We start from the raw sequence: 23,466 nt of genomic DNA on the forward strand, positions 1-23,466 counted from the left end.
AATTTTACTGAATACTGAGAGAATTGTCCAAATTGTCCCAAATAAACTTACATTCATCTATGTCTTAATGAGGTTCCAACATTGTTTTTCATTTGTTGAAGTTCCACAAAAATAATAATGCCTTAAAATATAAGTTAAAAAGAAAGAAGAAACCAAAGCCAAAAAGATTAAAAATGGATTCTTCTCCCAAGTTCAAAGGCTAGATATTAAGTGTTATAAGTGCCAGTGCATGCCTCTCTGACTTCTCAACAGCTTCTTCTGTTTCAACAGCTAGGTGAAAGGTCTAACAAGATCAACTTGTCACACTTTGGGCAAATGTTTCATCTATCCAAGGCCTCCTCTGACATCATTGACAAAGTAAGAGCATAACTGAAGCATTGTCTGTAACTCATGCCACCTATCATGTTTTCTACTGTTATCAGTATTCCTTCTTACATTCTATACAGAGTGGTTCACTTTTTCATGAATTTTACAATATTCAAATTTTTTGAGAAAAACTTTTATTTTTGGAAATTTGTAGCTTTTGGCAGTATGTTTTTTTCATTTATAAGCAATAAAGGTCACCTTGTTTCTAGGTTACGACAATAATTCTACTTCCAAGCTAACTCATGTTCTCTTGTTAGTATTAATCTTTAATCAAAATAATTTGTGAGTTCAGTAGAATTGAAGACTTCTTAAGAGGAGTTTTGTGCTTAATGTTACATTACTATTTTATGATTATCATTCTTATTCTTATTTCAAAGAGTCCCAGTTGGTGTCCCTGGATGGCAAGAAATTTAAGGCTACCCTCCTTCCTAAGCTTCCTAAAGTGATAGCATTGCAGGTGTGAGCCACCACACCTGCCTGGTACAATACTATAGTGAGGAAAAATATGGTATTATTTAGGAGTCGATATTTTACAAATATGCCAGGCTTTTGAATTTTCTTAATTTAGTAGGTTTTGTAGATATTGAAAATTCTCTCAGGGAAGAATAAAGTTAGGTTCTTAGAAAATATTCAATAATTCCCCAGGAATGCTAGAAACAAAATCCAAACACTAGGTACTGGCCATGTTGTACTTTTAGGCACATTGCTATCTTAAAAGGAAGCAACTCTGCCAAAAATAAAGGCAATCCTGATAAGGATATGCACATAAAGTCTTTTTCTGTTTCCACCTTTAAATTTTAAAGAAAATGTTTTAGCATTTCCATGCATCTCATTATTTTATTTTCAAGAACATTCCAAATGACCTTTAAAAACATCTTAAGAAATATTTCCTGATGCAAACTTCAGAGAATGAAATAGTGCCTAGAGCAATCAGACCCTGCATGTTGCTATTTGCCAGCCATTAATATACCCTAAGGATTTTTGTAGGAGGCCAAGGCCTGGAAGATAAATTTTCCAAACATGGTAAGGTAATAGTTGTCTGCTTCTATAAAGTATTTTTGCAGTTGTCTTAGAAAATATCTTTGCAAGTGTTCTTGTGCATAGATATTCACTTTTATTTTGTTACAGTTTTTTTCCCATTTAATTTTTATTGTTACATACATATGGTCAAATACATACATGTAACCCACTGATCCCACACAATGTTATTCATGTGCATATGTTCTTTAGATCTGACCACATGGTATTGAATTACCACAAAGGGGACACATCCCTGTGGAAGACTGATTCTACTCTCAGCAGTCCTTAACTGCCTGTAGTTCTTCATCTAGTTAAACAAGCAGGTAACTATTTCTTAACTGCTTAGTCTTTGTATCTAATTCAGGCTGCTGTACTTCATTCATTGCCCAAACATCACACAATGCTTTCAGAGAGTAAAGAGTAAAAATATTAAACTGCCACATCTGTTGAAGCAGGTTTAGAAGCCCAGTTATACTAGAGGATGAGGCAGAAGGATCATATGTTCAATGCCATCCTTAGATATACTATCTGATTGTCTGCCTGCCATTTCTCTCTCTCTCTCTCTCTCTCTCTCTCTCTCTCTCTCTCTCTCTCTCTCTCTCTGAGTGTGTGTGTGTGTGTGTGTGTGTGTGTGTGACAAATGTTTGACAAACTCTTCCTTAAAATTTATTTACTCCGTCAAAATTTGAATGTTTTAAAAAAGACTGTAATCAGGATTGTCTAAAAAAAATTACCTACACATTTCACCTGAGTAATACAGCATTTAGTTATTTCTCAAAATAATAATCATATCTTACATTTTGTTACAAATTCTAAACCCACTTTTGAATCTATAAACATACTAGAGGTTTGTAGAAGTTGGGGACTAACCAAATAAACTCCATTAGCCCATTTCCAACTTCCAAAGAGATGCATTTTCAGTTCTTAGACCTTAGCCATTTTCCAAAGGTATTTTCATTTCCTGAATGCAAATCCTAGATATCAAATAATTTCACCTACAAATTCTTTAGAAAGTGTAAAATTTAGGGACGAGTAACGCAAAAGATGTATTTAATTTTCTTAAGGGTTGGTTTACAAATAACTTGATACAAAGGAGCCACATACTGCCTATGACTGATATGTTACTTATTATATTGATTTCAATGGCATAGTAATTCACTCTCATTCTCTCTCTCTCATCTATCTCTCTCAACTCACTCTGGAAGTATATCTGTGGTCATTAAGATTTATCAGGTATTTTGAATACTTTAAAACTAAGATCCATATGTAGGAGGAAATCTACAATATTTGTCATTTTGTGTCTACATTGACCTCACTCAGAATGATTGTTTGTAGTTCCATCTATTTACCTATGCATTTTACAATTAAATTTTTATTAATAACTGCATAATATTACATCATATAAATGTGCCACAGTTTCATTATTCACTTGTCTGTTGGTGTATGAACAGACTGTTTCTACTTTCTGGTTATTAAGTATAGAGCAGCAGTGATCATGGATAAGAAAATATCTTTGTAGCAAGATGTAGAGTTCTTTGATTTCTGCCTTGACCCTGTAGGTATTCACAGAGATGTGTTCAGCTTCTGTGGGTTAGTAGGGTTTTTGTTGCTTCTTGTGTTGTTGAAGTCCAGCTTTAATCCATGGTAGTATAATATGAAATAGTATATATGCCCAAGAGTGGTGTAGCTGGATCTTGAGGTAGATCCATTTCTAGCTCCCTGAAAAGCCACCACACTGGTTTCCTTAGTGGTTTTTACCAGTTCTCACTCCCACCAGCAATTAATAAGTGTTCATATTTCCCCACATCCTCTCTAGAATGTGTGTATTTGTTCTCTTGCTCACACCCATTCTCACTGTGATAAGATGAAATATTGAAGTAGTTTTAATTGACATTTCCCTGATGTATAAAGATGTTGACTAAGTCATATATCAGGAAATGCATCCATCTTTTAAGAGTTTCAGTTTCAGTTTGAAATTATTTGATATCGTACATCAGATATGTACGATTCTCTGAAATTCGTTTTCACCACTACTTTTGTTAATTTGGATTTTCCCTCTGTGTCTTTTGGTTATTTTGTTTAAGGGATTGTCAATCTTCTGAATTTTCTAAAAAAACAATTATAAAAAGCACAATGTTTTGTTTCATTGATTCTTTGATTTTTTCCTTGTTTCTATTTTATTTATTCTAAACCCCATTTATTGATAATATCTTCCTATTACTTCCTTACTAGATCTTTCAGTTATGTCTTTAAGTTACTAATATGATATCTCTCCAATTTTTATTTTTACAAGCACTTGGTTCTATGAACTTGTCTCTTAGAATGACCTTTATCATGTATCATAGGTTTGAGTATGTTTTCATTTCCATTCACTTCTACAATGTTAATTTCTTCCTTTATTTCTGTCTTGACCAAATTTTCATTCAATAATAACCCATTGGATTTTTGTGAGTTTATATATTTTCTGCTGTTTCTGTTGTAGTCAATAACAATCTTTAACAACCAGATAGTCAGGGAGAATACAGAGTATAATTTTAATTTTCTTATATTTGGTAAGACTTGTTTGGTATACTAATATACCAGTTTTGGAGAAAGTTACATGAGCTGTTAAGAAGAATGTGTATTCTTCAGTGTTTCAGTGGAATGTTCTATAAATGGCTTCTGGATCCCTTGTATTTATGGTGTCATTCCTCACATTACTCTCTTTATATTCAGCTTGGATGAACTGTGTTTTGTCAGGAATGGAGTACTGAAGGTTCCCACTATCAGTGCATATTTGATTTTAGCTGTAGTACTGTTTCTTTATGAAGTTGGATGTCCTTATGTTTGGTGCACAAAGACCATAATGTCTTCTTGGTGAATTTTTCTTTTAATGGGTATGCTGTGTCCTTCTTTATCTCTTCATATTAGTATATGTTTGACACCTATTTTGTCAAATACAAAAGAAAGAAAGGAAAAAAAAGAAAAGAAGGAAGGAAAGGGAGAAAGGAAGGAAGGAAGGAAGGAAGGAAGGAAGGAAGGAAGGAAGGAAGGAAGGAAATGACAAAGGGTTACTCCTTGAGTCAATTGCTTGGTATATCTTTTTTTTCCTTTTGGTTTTTTCAAGGCAGAGTTTCCCTCTGTATCCCTGGCTATCCTGGAAAACTTATAGACCAGACTGGCCCCCAACTCAGAGGTTCTGCTGACTCTGCCTCCCCACAGCTGGGATTAAAGTCATTTGTCATCAAAACCAGTTTAGACTATCTTTTGCTATCCTTTTACCCTGAGGTGATTGTTATCCTTCATGTTGTGGTATGGCTTTTTTATATACCTAAAACATAGGTCCAGTTTTCTAATCCATTTGTTATCCTGTGTAATTTTATTTGGAATTGAGCCTATCATATTGAGAGTTATTAATGAGTAGTGCTTTTTGGTAACTATTATTTTGTTGTTGTGGTATGGCTGTATATTTCCCCCTTTGATTTACCATTTTTTTTATTATTTGTTCATTTTGGCTGCTTGGATGTCATTAACCTATTTAGACTGGAAATTTCATTTTAGTGCCTGTTGTAGAGCTGTATTGGTAGATAGAATTTTGTTTTAAATTTGTTTTTAATCATGTAATGATTTTCTTTCTCCGTCATTGTGATCAATAGCTTTGCTGGATATAGTGCTGAGGACTGAACTCTGTTGTCTTTCAGAGTTTCCAGAACATCCATCCCTGACGTTCTGGCTTTCTGAGTCTCCACTGAAAATTCAAGTGTTATTGTATTGGGCCTATCTTTATATGTGACTTTTTTTCATCCTGCAGATTTTAATATCATTCCTTTATTGTGAACATATAGTGTTTTGATTATTATATTTCATGGTGAATTTGTTTTCTCTATGCCTCTTATAAATCAATAAACAACCCTTTCATTAGATTGGGAAGATTTTCTCATGTGGTTTTATTAAAAGTATTTCCTGTGCCCTTGGTCTTCCTCTATACCTACCATTCTTATGTTTAATCTTTTCATAGTATCACAGATATCATGGAAATTTTGTGTCTAAACTTTTAAACATTTAGCAATTTCTTTGGCTGAGTTATTACGTTTTCATTCTCTTTATTTAAGATACAAATACTTTCTTCCATGTCTTTGAATCTATTTGTGAGGCCAACTACTCAGATTTTTGTTTGACATCCTGAATTTTCCCTTTCCATTTATATTTTAGTTTGAATTTTCTTTAGTGATTCTATTTCTTTGTTAAAATTTACTTTTAAGTCTGTAATGTTTTCATTATTTCATTCAATTGTGTTTTAATGATTTTTTAAGGCATTTATTCATATCCTCTTTGAGTTTCTTGAACATATTTATAACTGCTCTTTTGAGATCTTTGTCTTGTGTTTCAGTTAAATTGCTTTTTTTCAGACTTATTACAGGAGAGTTGCTGGTTGCTGAAGAAGTATCTTGTCTCACATGTTCTTGTAATTCTACTTCTTTCTAAGGATCTTTGGATGCATTGGTCCATGAAGATGGAGGGAGCAGAAGCAGAGAACAGTGTTCAGAGTGCTGTGAGTATGACAGAAACAGTCCTATGGGAGACAGCTTTAGTGACTCTGCTCAGCTTTATTTCATAGTATAGGAAATATATAGGATTGGGGAGCCTGGGGACAAACTATCATTTTTATTAAGTGACACACACTTCTATCATAAGGCTCTAGTATAAGTCTTAGTTAACATATATGCAGCAGAGGAGGCTTCTAGCAGGGATCTATGCCAACGGTCATGATAAAGATAAATCAGGCTTCTGGCTTAGATACAGATTTCAGTTAAATTCAGTCTTTAGATTCAGGGGAATTCTCCAGACAATGGCAGGTAGAAGGCAGGAAGGTTCCCTGTGGAGGGAGGAATTCCTATGGTGTCAAAATTTGGAAACAACTGCCAGGTCATGATAGACTTTAGCCTCTGAATATCCAGCAAGGCCCCTCAATGTCTCCCCCTGTTTTGTTTTAGAAAACAGAGGTTTAATAATAAGCCCTAAGGAGCCTGTCATCTGTGTCAGAAATGTCCAGTGTCTGGTAGGTGGAAATTTTAGGAGTGATGTGGCTCTGTCACTGGAGGAACTGAATAAGGCAGAAGGCAAGCAAAAAAGTAAAACATATCATAATCAGAGGACTGATAATGGGTGAGCTAAGGAAGTAAGGAATAATAGAATCAGCTAATTTGTTCTATAAACTGGAATTTTGAGATCAGATCTTAGTGGAATATTTTGAGGGTGTTTAGCTTTAACAACACCTGATTTGTATACATAGAAGCAGCATTCTTACCCCAATACAAACAAGTCTCTCCACATTCGGCCGTACAGGTCTAGAACTCTTCTGTTTTGAAGCATGACCCAGGCAAGAGAGTTTATCTATCTCTGGAATGAATAGAGACTCTCAGTTGTAGAAGTTATAGCCTGATCAAGTCTGTAATTGAAGTCTCAAGCCAGATATTGTGTCTGGATAATGGCAGTTATTGTAGCCACAGAAGATCCAAAGGAGATGACAAGTCTTATTCCTAGCAGTAAAGAGAGGAATGTCTCTTGTCTTTGTTAGCAGCAGTGTCACTTATTCCTTCTCATATAGATATGTGGAATAATCATAATTGTGTTACAAAACCCTGGCAGGGGGGGTATTTATTCAGGAGATTTTATTTCTTACACTAAAGAAAGTGGAGGAAACACATGTTGGCTTGAAAAGAGTGATATTAGTGGGATATTGGCTCTGGGGTAAGGGAGAGTGGTATTAACCAGTACAGCTATCAACAGAGGTCTATGGCTGGATGTACAAAAGAAGCAGTTAGATGCATTAGGGTTGGTGGTAAAAGGAAGGTCAACATATTTAACATATTGTAGCCAGAGTGTGCTGAGCATTACTTCTTGTTTAAGAATATTTTATGGGTTAACTTTGACGGGGAGATCCACAACAGTTGTTGGGAAATCTGAATACCAGCAGAGAAATATACAGCATAACTAATGGGAAATAGCTTTCTCATCTTCACAGGAGCAGCATCCTTGTTTGGAGTAGTCATGGACCCAGTCTCCTGTTTCTTTGCCCTAATAGGTTTCCTGGAGGGAAAAACATTTATAGTGGATGTTGAGTTGAGATGTAGAGGGCTAAGCAGTTGAAGTACAAGCATATAATATGACAGAGACTGTTGGTAAACTGGCAAAATGGAAGGCTGAGGGGAGGCATATGGCTGGGAGATCATGGATATCCATTCAGGAATTTTTTTCATAAGATTTTTGTAAATCTCTTCTATATGCTCTGTCCCTGAAAGGTCAGTGAAAACTGAGTGGGGTAATGTTTTAAATTTCTTTCTAGGACCAAAATAGGTACCAAGTAGTCCTTTCTGTGGAAAAAACACATTCAAAAAACTAACTCCCATTGAGAGGAGGGGGTCAGGTCCCTTCCATATTCCATCCAGGAGGTAATACCATTGTACCAAGATGGGAGGGTATTTGGAGATCTTGTAGGTATAGACTATTTTTAGGGTGGACAGGGTCATTGCCAATTGCATTGTTATAAGTGTAGTTGCTTTTTTCATTTTTAACTTGAGCCATTAGTATTTGATAAGTTTAAATTTTTTTCTGATACCATGGACCTGGGAATTGTAAGGAATCCTTGTGTGGTGGTCAATCTCTGATTGTGAGTAGAAGGCCTTGAATTGGGATCTGGTAAATGTAGAACCATTGATATTTTTTTAAAAAATTTAGGACAAGGTATTTGAGTCATACCCTGTAACAGGAACAGACTGAGGGAAGTGGAAGAACTTGGTATCCATATCCAGTTTGAGATGTTAAATAGATACCTCATCGCCTTGTCCCAGGTTTGAAATATATATATATATATATATATATAATATATATATATATATATATATGGGACAGAAGGGAGAAAAGGTAAAAAATTAACTTTATTTAAAATTTTAAATATTGACCAAGATGGATCTTGTCGGGGCCACCATATGGAAAATTTCTAGTTGTGTGGCTTCAATAAACATGTTTCTGGGGCTTATATTAACAAAACATATGACAAGGTATCTTTATCATGAGACTTTGCTGTTATACTTTAAGAAGTGCGACTCCCAGAATACTAGGAAGTTACCTGTCTTTAGGCGGGTGTTATCTTTTAAGGATTACAACATCCAGAATTCCAGGTAATTATCAAATCTTGGGCAGACAAATTTTTAAGAACTTACAATTCCACAATTTTTAATTGGATTGTTTGGTGCTTTGGAGACTCGCTTCTGGAGTTGTTTATATATTTTGGAAATCAGCCTTCTGTCAGATGTGGGATTGGTGAATATCTTTTCCCAGTCTGTGGGCTGCCATTTTGTCTTAGTGGCTGTGTCCTTAGCCTAACAGAAGCTTCACAGTTTCAGAAGGTTCCATTTATCAATTGTTGATCTCCGTGTCTCTGTGATGGTACAGGAAGCAGTCTCCTATACCAATTAATTCAAGTGTATTCCCCAATTTGTCTTCTAATTGGTTAAGTGTGGCTGGATTTCTGAAGTGGTTTTTGATCCATTTGGACTTAAGTTTTGTGCATGGTGATAGACAAGGATCTATCTGCAGTCTTCAACATTCCAGCATCCAGTTATGCCAGCACCATTTATTGAAGATGCTTTCTTTATTCCATCGTATAAATTTAGCTTCTTTGTCAAAAATAAAGAGTTCCTGAGTTTGTTTGCTAATACTAGGGTGTTCAACTCTATTCTATTGATCTATCTGTCTATTTTTGTGCCAATAGCAAGCTGTTTTCAGGACCATAGCTCTGTAATAGAGCTTGAAGTCAGGGAGGGTGATGCCTCCAGAAGTTCCTTTATTGTACAGGGTTGTTTTGGCTATTCTGTGTCTTTTGTTTTTGCATATAAAGTTGAGAATTTTTCTCTCAAGGTCTGTAAAGAATTGTGTTGGGATTTTGATGGGGATTGCATTGAATCTGTAGATTGCTTTTGGCAAGATTGCCATTTTTGCTATGTTGAGCCTACCTATTCAAGAACATGGGAGATCTTTTCATTTTTAATATCTCCTTTAATTACTTTCTTTAGAGAGTCAAAATTCTTATGGTACAAGTCTTTAACTTTTTTGGTTAGCGTTACCCCAAGGTATTTTATGTTGTTTGTGGCAATTGTAAATGGTGATGTTTCTGTGATTTCTTTCTCCACCAATGTATCATCTGTATATATTAGGGCTACAGCTTTTTTTGAGTTAATTTTGTATCCTGCCACTTTGTTGAAGGTGTTTATCAGCAGTAGGAGTTTGCTGGTAGAGTTTTTTGGGTGACTTATGTAGACTATCATATCATCTGCAAATAGTGAAAGTTTGACTTCTTCCTTTCAATTTGTATCTCCTTGATCTCCTTTTCTATCTTATTGCTCTAGCTAGAACTTTAAGTACAATATTGAAGAGGTATGGAGAGAATGGACAGCCTTGTCTTGTCACTGATTTTAGAGGAATTGCATTGCGTTTCGCTCTGAGGAACAGAACTAAATAAACACTTCTTAATAGAGAAATGTAAAATGGTTGAATGGCACATAATAAAGTGTTCAACATCCTTAACCATCAGGGAAATGCAAATCAAAACAACTCTGAGATACCATCTTACTCCTGATGGAATGGCTAAATTCAAAAACACCAATGATAGTTTATGCTGGAGAGGATGTAGAGAAAGGGGGACACTCCTCCACTGCTGGTGGGAGTGCCAACTTTTACAGCCACTTTGGAAATCATGATAGTGATTCCTCAGGAAAATGGGAATCAATCTACCACAAGAACCACTTCTAGGCATACAATCAAAAGATGCACATTCATACAACAAGGACATATGTGCAACAATGTTCTTAGCAGCACTATCTGTAATAGCCAGAAACTGGAAGCAACCTAAATGCCCCTCAACTGAAGAATGGATAGAGAAAATGTACATTTACATAATGGAGTACTACTCAGCAGAAAAAGCAATGGAATCTTGACATTTTCAGGAAAATCGATGGAACTAAAAGAAACCATTGTGAGTGAGGTAACCCAATCAAAAAAAGACAATCATGGTATGTACTCACTCATATGTGGATTTTAGACATAGAGTAAAGGATTACCAGACTACAGTCCACACTACCAGAGAAGCTAGAAAGCAAGGACATGGTCCCCTGGAGAAGGGGAAAGAGACAAGATTTCCTGAGTTAATTTGGAGCAAGGGAGGTCGGGAGAGGGAGCTAAGAGAATGAGAAGGGGAGAAGAGGAGGAGTGAGGAAGACATGAGGATGCAGAAAGTTTGAGTCAGGTGAAGAATAGAAGAAAACAAGAAAGTAGATACCATAATAGAGGAAGACATTCTAGGTTTACAGAGAAATCGGGCACTAGAGAAAGGTCTGGAGAACTACAAACACTACACCAACTAACAATCTTAGCAAGAGAGGATAGGCTACCTTACATGTCCTCCCCTTATAATGAGATTGAATACTGTCTTATATGCCTTCCTATAGCCTTCATCCAGCAGCTGGTGGAAGTAGAAACAGACACCCACAACTAATCACTGAACTGAACTGGAATCCAATTGCTGAGAAGAATGAGTGATGGGAAAAGGGGTCCATACAAAGCTGATGAAACCCACAGAAACAGCTTTCCTGAACAACAGGGAGCTCTTGGTCCCCAGATTGATATCTGGGATACCAGCATGGGACTGATCCAAAACCAAGGAAAGTGGGTTTCAGTGAGGGTACCTCAGAAATCTATGGGAGCTCCTGTAATAGTTCAGTACTTATTACTAGCATAGGTGTGCATTTTGGGAGCCCAATCCTCATAGAGGGATACTCCCTGAGCCAACACATATGGGGCTGGGCCTAGGCTCTATCCCAAAGGATAAGAGAGACTCTGATTACCCCCTACTGAAGGCCTCACCCTCCCTGTGGTGCAGAAAGGATATGTGATAGGGTATTAGTTGGGGGGCTCTGGTATGGGGGGAGGGGAGAGGAGTGGGAACTGGGATTGACATGTAAAACAATCTTGTTTCTAATTTAAATAAAAAAATTAAAAAAATGAATCAAGTAGGCTTCATCCCCGGGATGCAAGGATAATACAACATAAGAAAATCCATCAATGTAAGCCACCATATAAACACACTGAAGAAAAAAAATCACATGATCATCTCACAAGATGACAAAAAAGCCTTTGAGAAAATCCAACACCCATTCATGATAAAAGTCTTGGAGAAATTAGGGATAACAGGAACATACCTCAACATAATAAAAGCAATATACAGCTAGCCAACAGCCAACATCAAATTAAATGGAGAGAAACTTGATACAATTCCTCTAAAATTGGGGACAAGACAAGGCTGTCCACTCTCTCCACACCTCTTTAATATAGTCTTTGAAGTTCTAGCTAGAGCAATAAGAAAACAAAAGGAGATCGAGTGAATACAAATCAGAAAGGAAGAAATCAAACTTTCACTATTTGCAGATGATATGATAGTCTACATAAGTGACCCAAAAAACTCTACCAGGGAACTCCTACAGCTGATAAACACCTTCAGCAAAGTGGAAGGATACAAGATTAACTCAAAAAAATCCATAGCCCTACTATATACTGATGACACATTGGTGGAGAAAGAAATCACAGAAACATCACCATTTACAATTTCCACAGACAACATAAAATACATTGGGGTAACACTAACCAAAAACATCAAAGACCTGTACCATAAGAATTTTGAGTGTCTACAGAAAGAAATTAAAGAAGATACCAGAAAATGGAGAGATCCCCCATGCTCTTTGATAAGTAGAATCCACATTGTAAAAATGGCAATCTTGCCAAAAGCAATCTACAGATTCAGTGCAATACCCATTAAAATCCCAACACAAATCTTCACAGACCTTGAAAGAACAATTCTCAACTATATAGGGAGAAACAAAAGGCCCAGGATAGCCAAAACATCCATGTATAATAAAGGAACTTCTGGAGGCATCACCTTCCCTGACTTCAAGCTGTATTACAGAGCTATAGACCTGAAAACAGGTTGCAATTGGCAAAAAAAATGACAGGTAGACCAATGGAATAGAGTTGAAAACCCTGAAATTGACCCACACACTGATGAACACCTGATTTTTTGTAAACAATCCAAACTTATACAATGGAACAAAGAGAACATGTTCAACAAATAGAGCTGACATAACTGGTTGCAGACATGTAGAAGACTGCAGATAGACCCAAGCCTATTGCCTTGCACAAAACTTAAGTCAAAATGAATCAAAGATCTCAACATAAATCCAGCTACACTGAACCTATTAGAAGACAATTGGGAAATACCCTTGAATTAATTGGTACAGAAGTCCGATTCCTGAACATTACACCAGAATCACACACACTGAGGTCAAAAATTGATAAATGGGACCTCCTAAAACTGAGAAGCTTCTTAAGGCAAAGAAGACAGTCAGCAAGACAAAACAGCAGCCCACAGACTGGAAAAAGATATTCACCAACCCCACCTCTGACAGAGGGGCTGATCTCCAAAATATACAAAGAAGTTAAGAAGCTAGTCTCGAAAACACCAAACAATCCAATTAAAATGTGGGGTATATAACTAAATAGACAATTCTCAATAGAGGAATCTAAAATGGCTGAAAGACACATAAGAAAGTCTTCAAGATCCTTAGCTATCAGGGAAACACAAATGAAAACAACTCTGAGATACCATCTTACTCCTGTCAGAATGGCAAAAATAAAAAACACCAATGACAGTTCATGTTGGAGAGGATGTCGAGAAAGGGGAACACTTTTCCATTGCTGGTGGGAGTGCCTACTTGCACAGCCTCTTTAGAAATCAGTATTGAGACTCCTCAAAAAAAAAGGGAATCTGTCTACCAGAATATCCAGCAATTCCACTTTTAGGCATATACCCAAATGAAGCACATTCATGCAACAAGGACATCTGCTCAACGATGTTCATAGCAGCACTATTTGTAATAGCCAGAAACTGGAAGCAGCCTAGATGCACCTCAACTGAAGAATGGATAGAGGAAATGTGGTACATTTACACAATGGAGTACTACTCATCGGAAAAAAAAAAACAATGGAATCTTGAAATTTGCAGGAAAATGGATGGATCTAGAAGAACCCATTCTGAGCGAGGTAACCCAATCACAAAAAGACAAACCTAGTATGTACTCTCTCATATGTGGATTTTAGACATAGAGTAAGGGATTTCCATCCTACAATCCACACTGCCAGAGAAACCAATAAACAAGGAGCAACCAAGAGAGACATACATGGTCCCCTGGAGAAGGGGAGAGGGTCAAGATCTGCTGAACAAATTGGGAGCATGGGAAGAGGTGGGAGGGAGCTAGGAGAATGAGAAGGGGAGAAGAAGAGGTATGCAGAGGACATGATGGAACAGAAATTTTGAGTCAGGGGAAGAATACATGATAACAAGAATGGAGATATCATAATAGAAGGAGACATTTTTGGCTTACAGAGAAATCAGGCATTAGGGAAACACCAAACTGAAATGGAACCCAGATGCAGAGGACAAGTGAAGAGCACAGGGGTCCAGACCAGGCTGGTGAAACCCACAGAAACAGCCGACTGGAACATCCAGGAACTCTTGCTCCCCAGACTGATACCTGGAATACCAGCATGGGACTGATCCAGACCCCAGGGACATGAGTTTCTGTGAGGAAATCTCAGAAATATACGGGACCTCCTGTAGAAGTTCAGTACTTATTCCTAGCATAGGTGTGGACTTTGGGAACCATTCTGTATAGAGGAATGCTCCCTGAGCCAAGACACATGAGGGAGGGCTTAGGCCCTATCCCAAAAGATATAGCAGACACTGATGACACCCTATGGAAGGCCTTACTATCCAGAGGGAACACAAATAACATGTGATATATAGGGATTTAGTTGGGGGACGATAGGGGAGGATTGGTGGGAGAAGGGAACTGGGACTCTCATGTAAAACAATCCTGTTTCTAATTCCAATAAAAAAATTGGAAATAATAACTAAAGAAAATTTTTTAAAAAAGAACTACAATTCCCTGAATTCTAGGAAGTTACCTGCTCTCTGGCTAGACACTTTCTTTTAAGAATTATGTAAATTAATAAACCTGCCTATTACCTTGAAGGCTGAGCATATGTTGCACATAGTGGGCAAGTGGGACACAGGAAAAAGGTTATTGAATTTTGCCAAAACATGGTGATATAGTCCTTGTGCTTCACAGAAGACTCTGACAGATATTCTGCAGACATAGTGGAAGTCAAATGAAGAAATTTACCAATACATGCCAGGAAAATCCTTCAAATTTTCCTCATCACTGAAAAGTCTGTCAGATATTCTATGCCTGTAGACCAAAGATGGATACCCAACGTTGCAGAGGACCTTGGGTGACTATTCAGGTATCCAGATGTCTATGTTGCTAGGTAATATTACATCCTTCTGTGGTCGTTGATGGAGTTATAAACTAAATAGAGTTATAGATTTCCTTAGTTATGATAGAAAGTAAACTAGGTATAAAACCTTGGTGTCACTAAGATAATATAGATATTGGAGTATTTTCCCTGAATTTGTGGCATAAAAATGGGCAAAGTATTGTAAATATAATTTTTACTTGAAAGTTATTTGCTTATATATAGTTTTACTATTTTTAAAAGTTAAAACCTTTCATTTTTATTTAGATCAAAGTGGAAAATGTGGAATATTAGTTTAAGATGTGTTACATTTGTTTAAGCTGTGGAATATTTATTTAATGATACAATGATGTGCTGCATTCTTTTAATTTGTGAAGCTGTGTTCATTTGCCTGTATAAAACATCTGATAGGTCTAATAAAGGAGTGAATGGCAATAGCTAGGCAGCAGAGGGATAACAGGGGCTTCCTGGCAGAGATAATAATTAGTAGGAGAAATCTGAGCTTGCAAGAAGAGAGAGGAGTAGGAAAGGGAGGAGAGAAGGAAATCAGGGGCCAGTCACCCAACCATACAGCCAGTCACAGAGTATGAAGGAAAGAAAAGATATATAGAATAAAGATAGGTAAAAAGCCCAAATACAGAACATAAGAAGAGAAATGAGTTAATGTAAGTTAGCAAAGCTGTCTAGAAACAAGCCAAACTAAGGCCTTGCATACATAAGTATAAAATAAGTCTCCATGTATTTTTTTGTGGCAGCTGGGTGTTGGGGCCCCAATGAGAAAAGAAACCCTCAGGCCACACCTACAGTTGGAGTGACCAAAGAATGGAGCTTAAAGCAAGAAGAGGCTCTCAGAAGCTGACTATGGAAGGGCAAAAAGTGAGGCTTGAAAGAGGAGTGGAAGAAGCTTCTCTTACTTTAATGGATTTCTTGCTTCTTTCAGATATGCTAGTATATTTCACGATCACTTTACTGATTCCCTTTCCCAGATTCTGAGTCAAGCAATTCTACAAGGAATCATGGGACATTTTATTATAAAGCTGGTTTTATGGATATCACTCTTAACTTTAGGGCTGATTCTTGCTTCTAAAACATTTCAGGATACTGAGCTAAAAATAGCCATACATGTTATAAATACAATAAGTCATAAATTCATACTGACATTTACACTTGACATTAACAAGTTTTATTTAATGTGTAAAACTTAACTTGATTTTTAAAAATAGATATCTTTTTCTCTTTCTAAAAATTTCAGATTATGAATGAAATTAGCATAATTTTATCTACTTATAATTATATAGAAATAGTTTATATATACCATAAATCCAGAATTAAAATTGTTCAGAATTTTATGAAAAAGAAATCTTCTTAGGGGAAAAAAGAAAAACAGCCCTTTGCTTAGTTTTTCTTAAAGCTTAGAATGTGTTCATATGAACTTTTGTGTCAAAGTATTGAATTTCTTACATTATTTGATATAATTGAGTATTTGTTTAGTCTATCAAATTTATAAACTGATATGTTATATAAATTGTCTATATGTGTTTAATTGCTATTCTACCAATAACACACAGAAATATACACATGTATTTATGTATTAATATATTGATAAAATACATATATTACATAGTTATTTATATATCTTTAGTTATATTTATTACTACTTTTAGTGAATGATGTCCCAAATTTGAAATTCTATAACTTAAACACTAAGATATAATGCCTATCATTATTCACATATGATGGGACAGTGAGAATAAGAAGAAAAGATGGCTCACTTGGATCAAAGATTAAGAAGACTTTTACATGACTTTAATGTGTATGTAGGCACAAATATTCATATCAAGATAAAGAATATTTGTGATGATCACAATATTTTCACCTCAGAAAATGATCATTTCTGATATTTAAAACTTCCATATCCTCCATAAATGTGATGAGCTGCTTGTTGAATGATGGTTCTCTGTCAGGTGGGATGACATAAATATTTCTGAAGGTTTAGGGTTATAATTGATGTCCCTACTATATAATGCTACTTTTCACTAACTTCCATGACAGGGCATGAATGTTCTAAGAAGTGACTTAGGACAGACACATTCTGAACTCAGACCTATTTTTATTTATTTCAATACAGAGCAGCAAGCTACAGTCTGGATAAACAGAGGAATCTTGACCACCTCCTTCATGTTTCTTGATGATTAGTGTAATTTACTATGTCCTGGAAAAAGTATTTTACCTGCAATCTAAGAAGACCCTTCCAAAATGACAAAGGTTACAAATATTGGAAGCAACTACAGGTATCTGGAGTTGTAGAGAGATTTGTCACTCTCACTAAGAGACTATAATTTTCAGAACTAGAAATCCCAACAATGAAAGAAAGAGCCAGTCATTTCAGTATACACTGCATTGAGACTACTGTAAACTGAAACCCTGAAAGGTGTCACCAAAAATCTGGGTTCATAGTTGAGTCTTCTAAAGACCAATCTATCCCTCTAATACGCAAGTTACTCTAGAATTAGATAACATGATGTGAGAAATGAGTTCTATAGCATAAAAACAATGTGGCATTGCTATAAAATCTATTTTTCAGAAAGCAAGCATGTGCTTAACATCACAAATGAAAATAAAGTATATTGTACATCAAAGGTGGAATTCAGAAGACACAGAAAGAAAACCAGTACACAGCATTCATGTCAATAAAGTGGTAAATACTACATGGATAATGTATGGTTGAAATAAATTTATTTAACCTGGAGGTTGGCAACACCTAGATGACCATTTATAACACAGTTCTACAGTTCTGAAGTGATACTAGATGATAGTCACAAAGTTTTCTAAATTTTTTAAGAAAGGGACACACACACACACACACACACACACACACACACACTATTCTGGCACAACTTCATCTGACACTCTATTTCTTGCTATTTTATGTAGCAGTATGTCCATGAGGCCATAGGTGTGTGCTCTTTCATTGGGGGACATGTTAGCAAGCATTATTCACTCTAAACAGACCAGGTCTACTTCAGTGAACCATTGAATTTATTAGGCTTATTTATGGGAAGTGGTCATTTTTAGGAGTATGAATGACTGAAAGGCGGATGTATCACTTAAATGCCCATTCCATGCTTGGTGTAGGCTCATGAAGGCTGTGTCTCTGGATTTCCCTTCAAAGTTTTGCAGGTGTATTTGCCAGTTAGAAGGTATCACTGAAGAGTTGTTTCTGCCATATAAACTTGTAGTGGTTTTGAGAACCTTGTTTGAGCTCTGCTGGTTTTATTTGCCTCCCTACATCTTAGGAGCCTCATCCTCTCTCATTGAGAAAATGTTTCAACTCAGAGGAAATTACTGTGGGGGGAACTGTCTACAGAATCAAAGAGACAGATCACTTTCAATTTTAAAGCTCTACCATATCATCTCACCCTGATTTCTAGTGATGTGTATTTTAATGTTTTGTTACATATAAAGCTTTTCCTTATAAAGCTATTTAGAATACAAATGATGCAGTAATGAATAACTTTATATATGACTTACTCCATATTTTTTCTTTGTCTATTTTCATGGTAAAATTTACATTTTAAAATTGTCAGTTGTCATTTTTCCCATACATATTCCATGTAGAAGAATAATGTATTTTCTTCCTTTTTCTTTTTGAGATAAGCCACATTTAGTCACAGCTTCTTTTGTTTTTTGACAGCTTCTTTTAAAGTAATGAAATTATGGAGTATAAATTAATATTACTCGATGACATTTAAATATCTCATATATATTTGGAATGATAACATATATTACACAGCTAATTAACAATCACTGAATAGAAAAACTGTTGGAATGTTCAGTCTATAGGACTGTGTGGTATGTACTCTAATGAGAAAGCATGTGAGTCTTAATTACATTCAAAACAGCTACACAAGAAACACAAGTTTTTGAAATACTATTGTTTCCTTAAAAGGCAATAGGAAATTTGTTTAACTACATCAAAGACCATGGAACACTTCTCTATATTATCTAGTCTATTTAAAGATAGAATAGTCTTCATTCAGCAGAGCCTAAGGAGATCGCTTATAAATCATACTGTACATACCTCTGTGACAATGAGGTCTTGATTCAAGTGAAAAATTGATTTACCCTGATATTAAAGACCCTTTGGAGCAATTTCCCTGAAATTTTCAATTAAAAAAAAATTGCGTGCTCGCTTCGGCAGCACATATACTAAAATTGGAACGATACAGAGAAGATTAGCATGGCCCCTGCACAAGGATGACATGCAAATTCATGAAGCATTCCATATTTTTAACAGATATCTATAGAACATTCCATCCAAACACAAAAGAATATACCTTCTTCTCAGCGCCACATGGAACCTTCTCAAAAATTGACCACATAGTTGGCAGCAAAGCAAACCTCCACAGTTACAAAAGTATTGAAATAACCCCCTGTATCTTATCAGACCACCATGCATTAAAGCTAGAATTCAACAGCAATACGAATTGCAGAAAACCTACATTTGCATGGAAAATTAATAACACCCAATTGCACCATTCCTGGGTTGAGGAAGAAATGAAAAAAGAAATTAAAGACTTCCTAGAATTTAATGAGAATGTAGACACAACATACACAAACTTATGCGACACCCTGAAAGCAGTGCTAAGAGGGAAGTTCTTAGCACTAAGTGCTCACATGAAGGAACTGGAGGAAAGTCACATTAGAGAATTGACAGAACAACTGAAAGCTTTAGAGCAAAAAGAAGCAAACACACCAAGGAGGAGTAGACGCCAGGAAATAACCAGCCTGAGAGCCGAAATCAACAAAGTAGAAACTAGGAAAACAGTACAAAGAATCAATGAAACAAAGAGTTGGTTCTTTGAGAAGATCAATAAGATAGACAAACCTCTAGCCAAACTAACCAAAAGGCAGAGAGAGAGCATGCTAATTAACAAAATCAGAAATGAAAAGGGGGATATAACAATGTACACTGAGGAAATCCAGAGAATCTTTAGGTCATACTTTGAAAACCTGTATTCCACAAAATTGGAAAATCTAAAGGAAATGGACAGCTTTCTGGATAAATATCACTTACCAAAATTAAATCAAGATCAGATAAACAGTTTAAATCGACCTATAACCCCTAATGAGATAGAAGCAGTAATCAAAAGCCTCCCAACCAAAAAAAGCCCAGGGCCAGATGGCTTCACTGCAGAATTCTACCAGAAATTCAAACAAGAGCTAATTTCAGTACTCCTCAAACTCTTCTGCACAAACTCTTTCTCCAAGGCTACAATCACTTTGATACCCAAGCCACACAAAGATATGACTAAGAAAGAAAAGTGCAGAACGATATCTCTCATGAACATTAATGCTAAAATACTCAATAAAATATTGGCCAACCGAATCCAAGAACATATCAAGAAAATCATCCACCATGATCAAGTAGGCTTCATCCCTGGGATGCAAGGATGGTTCAACATACAAAAATCCATCAATGTAATTCACTATATAAACAAACTGAAAAAGAAAAAACCCATGATAATCTTACTAGATGCTGAAAAAGCCTTTGACAAAATCCAACATTCCTTCATGATAAAGATCTTGGAGAGAACAGGAATAACAGGAACATATCTAAACATGATAAACTCAATATACACCAAACCAATAGCCAACATCAAAGTAAATGGAGAGAACTCGAAGCGTTTCCTCTAAAATCAGGAACAAGACAAGCCTGTCCACTCTCTCCCTATCTCTTCAATATTGTACTTGAAGTTCTGGCTATAGCAATAAGACAAGAAAAGGGGAAAAAAGGGATACAAATTGGAAAGGATGAAGTAAAACTTTCACTATTTGCAGACCACATGATAGTCGACATTAGTGACCCGAAAAACTCTACCAGGGAACTCCTACGGTTGATAAACACCTTCAGCAAGGTAGCAGGATACAAAATTAACTCAAAAAAATCAGTAGCCCTACTATATACAGATGATAAATCCAATGAGAAAGAAATCAGGGAAACATCACCTTTCACAATATCCACAAGCAACATAAAATATCTTGGGGTAACACTAACCAAAAAAGTGAAAGATCTGTACAATAAGAACTTTGAGACTTTAAAGAAAGAAATTAAAGAAGATACCAGAAAATGGAAAGATCTCCCATGCTCTTGGATAGGTAGAATCAACATAGTAAAAATGGTAATCCTGCCAAAAGCAATCTACAGATTCAATGCAATCCCATCAAAATCCCAACACAGTTTTTCACAGACATTGAAAGAACAATACTCAACTTTATATGGAAAAATAAAAAGCCCAGGATAGCCAAAACAACTCTTTACAATAAAGGATCTTCTGGAGGCATCACCATCCACGACTTCAAGCTCTACTATAGAGCCATAGTTCTGAAAACAGCTTGGTATTGGCACAAAAATAGACTGATGGACCCATGGAATCGAATTGAAAACCCTGATATTGATCCACACACCTATGAATACCTTATTTTTGGCAAAGGTACTAAATCTACACAATGGAAAAAAGATAGCATCTTCAACAAATGGTGCTTGTACAATTGGATTCGGACATGCAGGAAATTTCAGATAGATCCATACCTGTCACCATGCACAAAACTTAAGTGCAAATGGATCAAAGATCTCAGCATAAATCCAGCCACACTGAATCTTCTAGAAGAGAAAGTGGGAATTACCCTCAAACAAATTGGCACAGGAGACCACTTCCTGAACATTATGCCAGTAGCACAGACACTGAGGTCTGCAATTAATAAATGGGACCTCCTGAAACTGAGAAGCTTCTACAAGGCAAAGGAAACAGTCAGTAGGAGAAAACAACCACCCACAGAATGGGAAAAGATTTTCATCAATCCCACATCTGACAGAGGACTGATTTCCAAAATATATAAGGAGCTCAAGAAGCTAACCACAAAAACACCAAACAATGAAATTAAAAAGTGGGGTGGAGAACTAAATAGGGAATTCTCAACAGAGGAATCTGAAATGGCTGAAAGACACTTAAGAAAGTGCTCAAAATCCTTGGCCATCAGAGAAATGCAACTCAAAGCAACTCTGAGATACCACCTCACGCCTGACAGAATGGCTAAAATCAAAAATAACAATGACAATCTATGCTGGAGAGGATGTGGAGAAAAAGGAACACTCCTCCATTGCTGGTGGGAGTGCGAACTTGTAACACCACTCTGGAAATCAGTATGGAGGTTGCTCAGAAAAATGGGAATCAGTCTACCTCAAGATCCAGCCATTCCTCTCTTGAGTATATACCCAAATAGGGCATGTACATACAACAAGGACATATGTTCAACCATGTTCATAGCAGGGTTGTTTGTAATAGCCAGAACCTGGAAGCAACCTAGATGCCCCTCAACTGAAGAATGGATTGACAAAATGTGGTACATCTATACAATGGAGTACTACTCAGCAGAAAAAAAGGAATGGAATCTTGAAATTCCCAGCCAAATGGATGGAACTAGAAGAAACCATCCTGAGTGAGGTAACCCAGTCACAAAAAGACATACATGGTATGTACTCACTGATATATGAATTTTAGACATAGAAAAAAGGATTACCAGTCTATAATGCTCTTCACCAAAGAAACTAGGAAACATGAAGGACTCAAAGGGATAAAAGTCCCCAGGAATGGAAGTGGCATGAACTCCCGAACTAATTGGGGGCATGAGGTAAGGGGGGGAAGGAGCTGCTACAATAAGAGCAAGAGAAGAGGAGAAGAGGAGAAGAGAAGAGGAAATGGACGAGCAGAAATATTGAGTTGGGGGGAAGAATAGTGGAGAGAGAGCAGGATGAGAGATACCATATCATAGGGAGCCACTATAGGTCCGAGAAGAGATCTGGAACCAGGGAGATCTCCAGAGACCTACAAGGATGATCTGACAATCCAGGCAATTGTGGAGAGGATAATCCAAAAGCCCTTCCCCTAAAATGAGATTGATGACTTCTCTTTATGCCATCCTAGAGCCCTCACCCAGTGGCTGAAGGAAGCAGAGACAGACATCCACAGAAATACACTGAGCCGAAATCGGGAATTTAGTTGAAGAGAGGGAGGAATGAAGAACGAAGGGGTCTGTACCAGGTTGAAGAAACCCACAGGAACAGTTGACCTGAACAAGGGAGAACACATCAACCCCAGATGCTGTCAGGGAGGCCAGTACAAGACTGATCCAGAGCCCTGAACATGGATGTCAATAAGGAGGCCTCTGCACTCCAGGGAGCCTCTGGTGGTGGATTAGTATTTTTCCATGGTGCAAGAAGGGACTTTGAGAGCCCATCTCACGTGAAGGGTTACACTCTGGCCCTGGACACATCGGGAAGGGTCCAGGACCATCATAGGAAGACTTGGTGGACTTTGCAGAGCCCCAGTTGAGGGCCCTACCCTGCCTGGGGAGTGGTGGGTGGATGGGGTGGGGGAGGAGGGTTGGGGGTGAGGGGAGGGAGAGGGAGAAGGGACTTGAAATAAGCTTGTTCCCTAACTAGAACTAATAAAATAAAATAAAATAAAATAAAAAAAGAAAAAATATGCTTGTCAGACTCCCCAAATGTAACATCCATCATTGTATGGTTGCATCAGGAATTGATTCTTGTTCCTACTGAAGTTTTCATTACTAATCTATGTTTTATGAGAAACATAAACTATGTCCCAGAAAACT

The 23,466-nt window shown here is 36.7% G+C and overlaps 1 non-coding gene across 1 annotated transcript; it reads left to right on the forward strand.

Annotated features, from left to right (window-relative positions):
* The first annotated feature begins 18,975 nt into the window (after nt 1-18,975).
* LOC113836289 lies at nt 18,976-19,082 on the forward strand. The gene has a single exon (XR_003486350.1). It is a non-coding gene; the product is annotated as a U6 spliceosomal RNA (small nuclear RNA).
* The last annotated feature ends 4,384 nt before the right edge of the window (nt 19,083-23,466 follow it).

This window comes from Cricetulus griseus, chromosome 6 (assembly GCF_003668045.3).
Source record: "Cricetulus griseus strain 17A/GY chromosome 6, alternate assembly CriGri-PICRH-1.0, whole genome shotgun sequence".
NCBI classification, from domain to species: domain Eukaryota; kingdom Metazoa; phylum Chordata; class Mammalia; order Rodentia; family Cricetidae; genus Cricetulus; species Cricetulus griseus.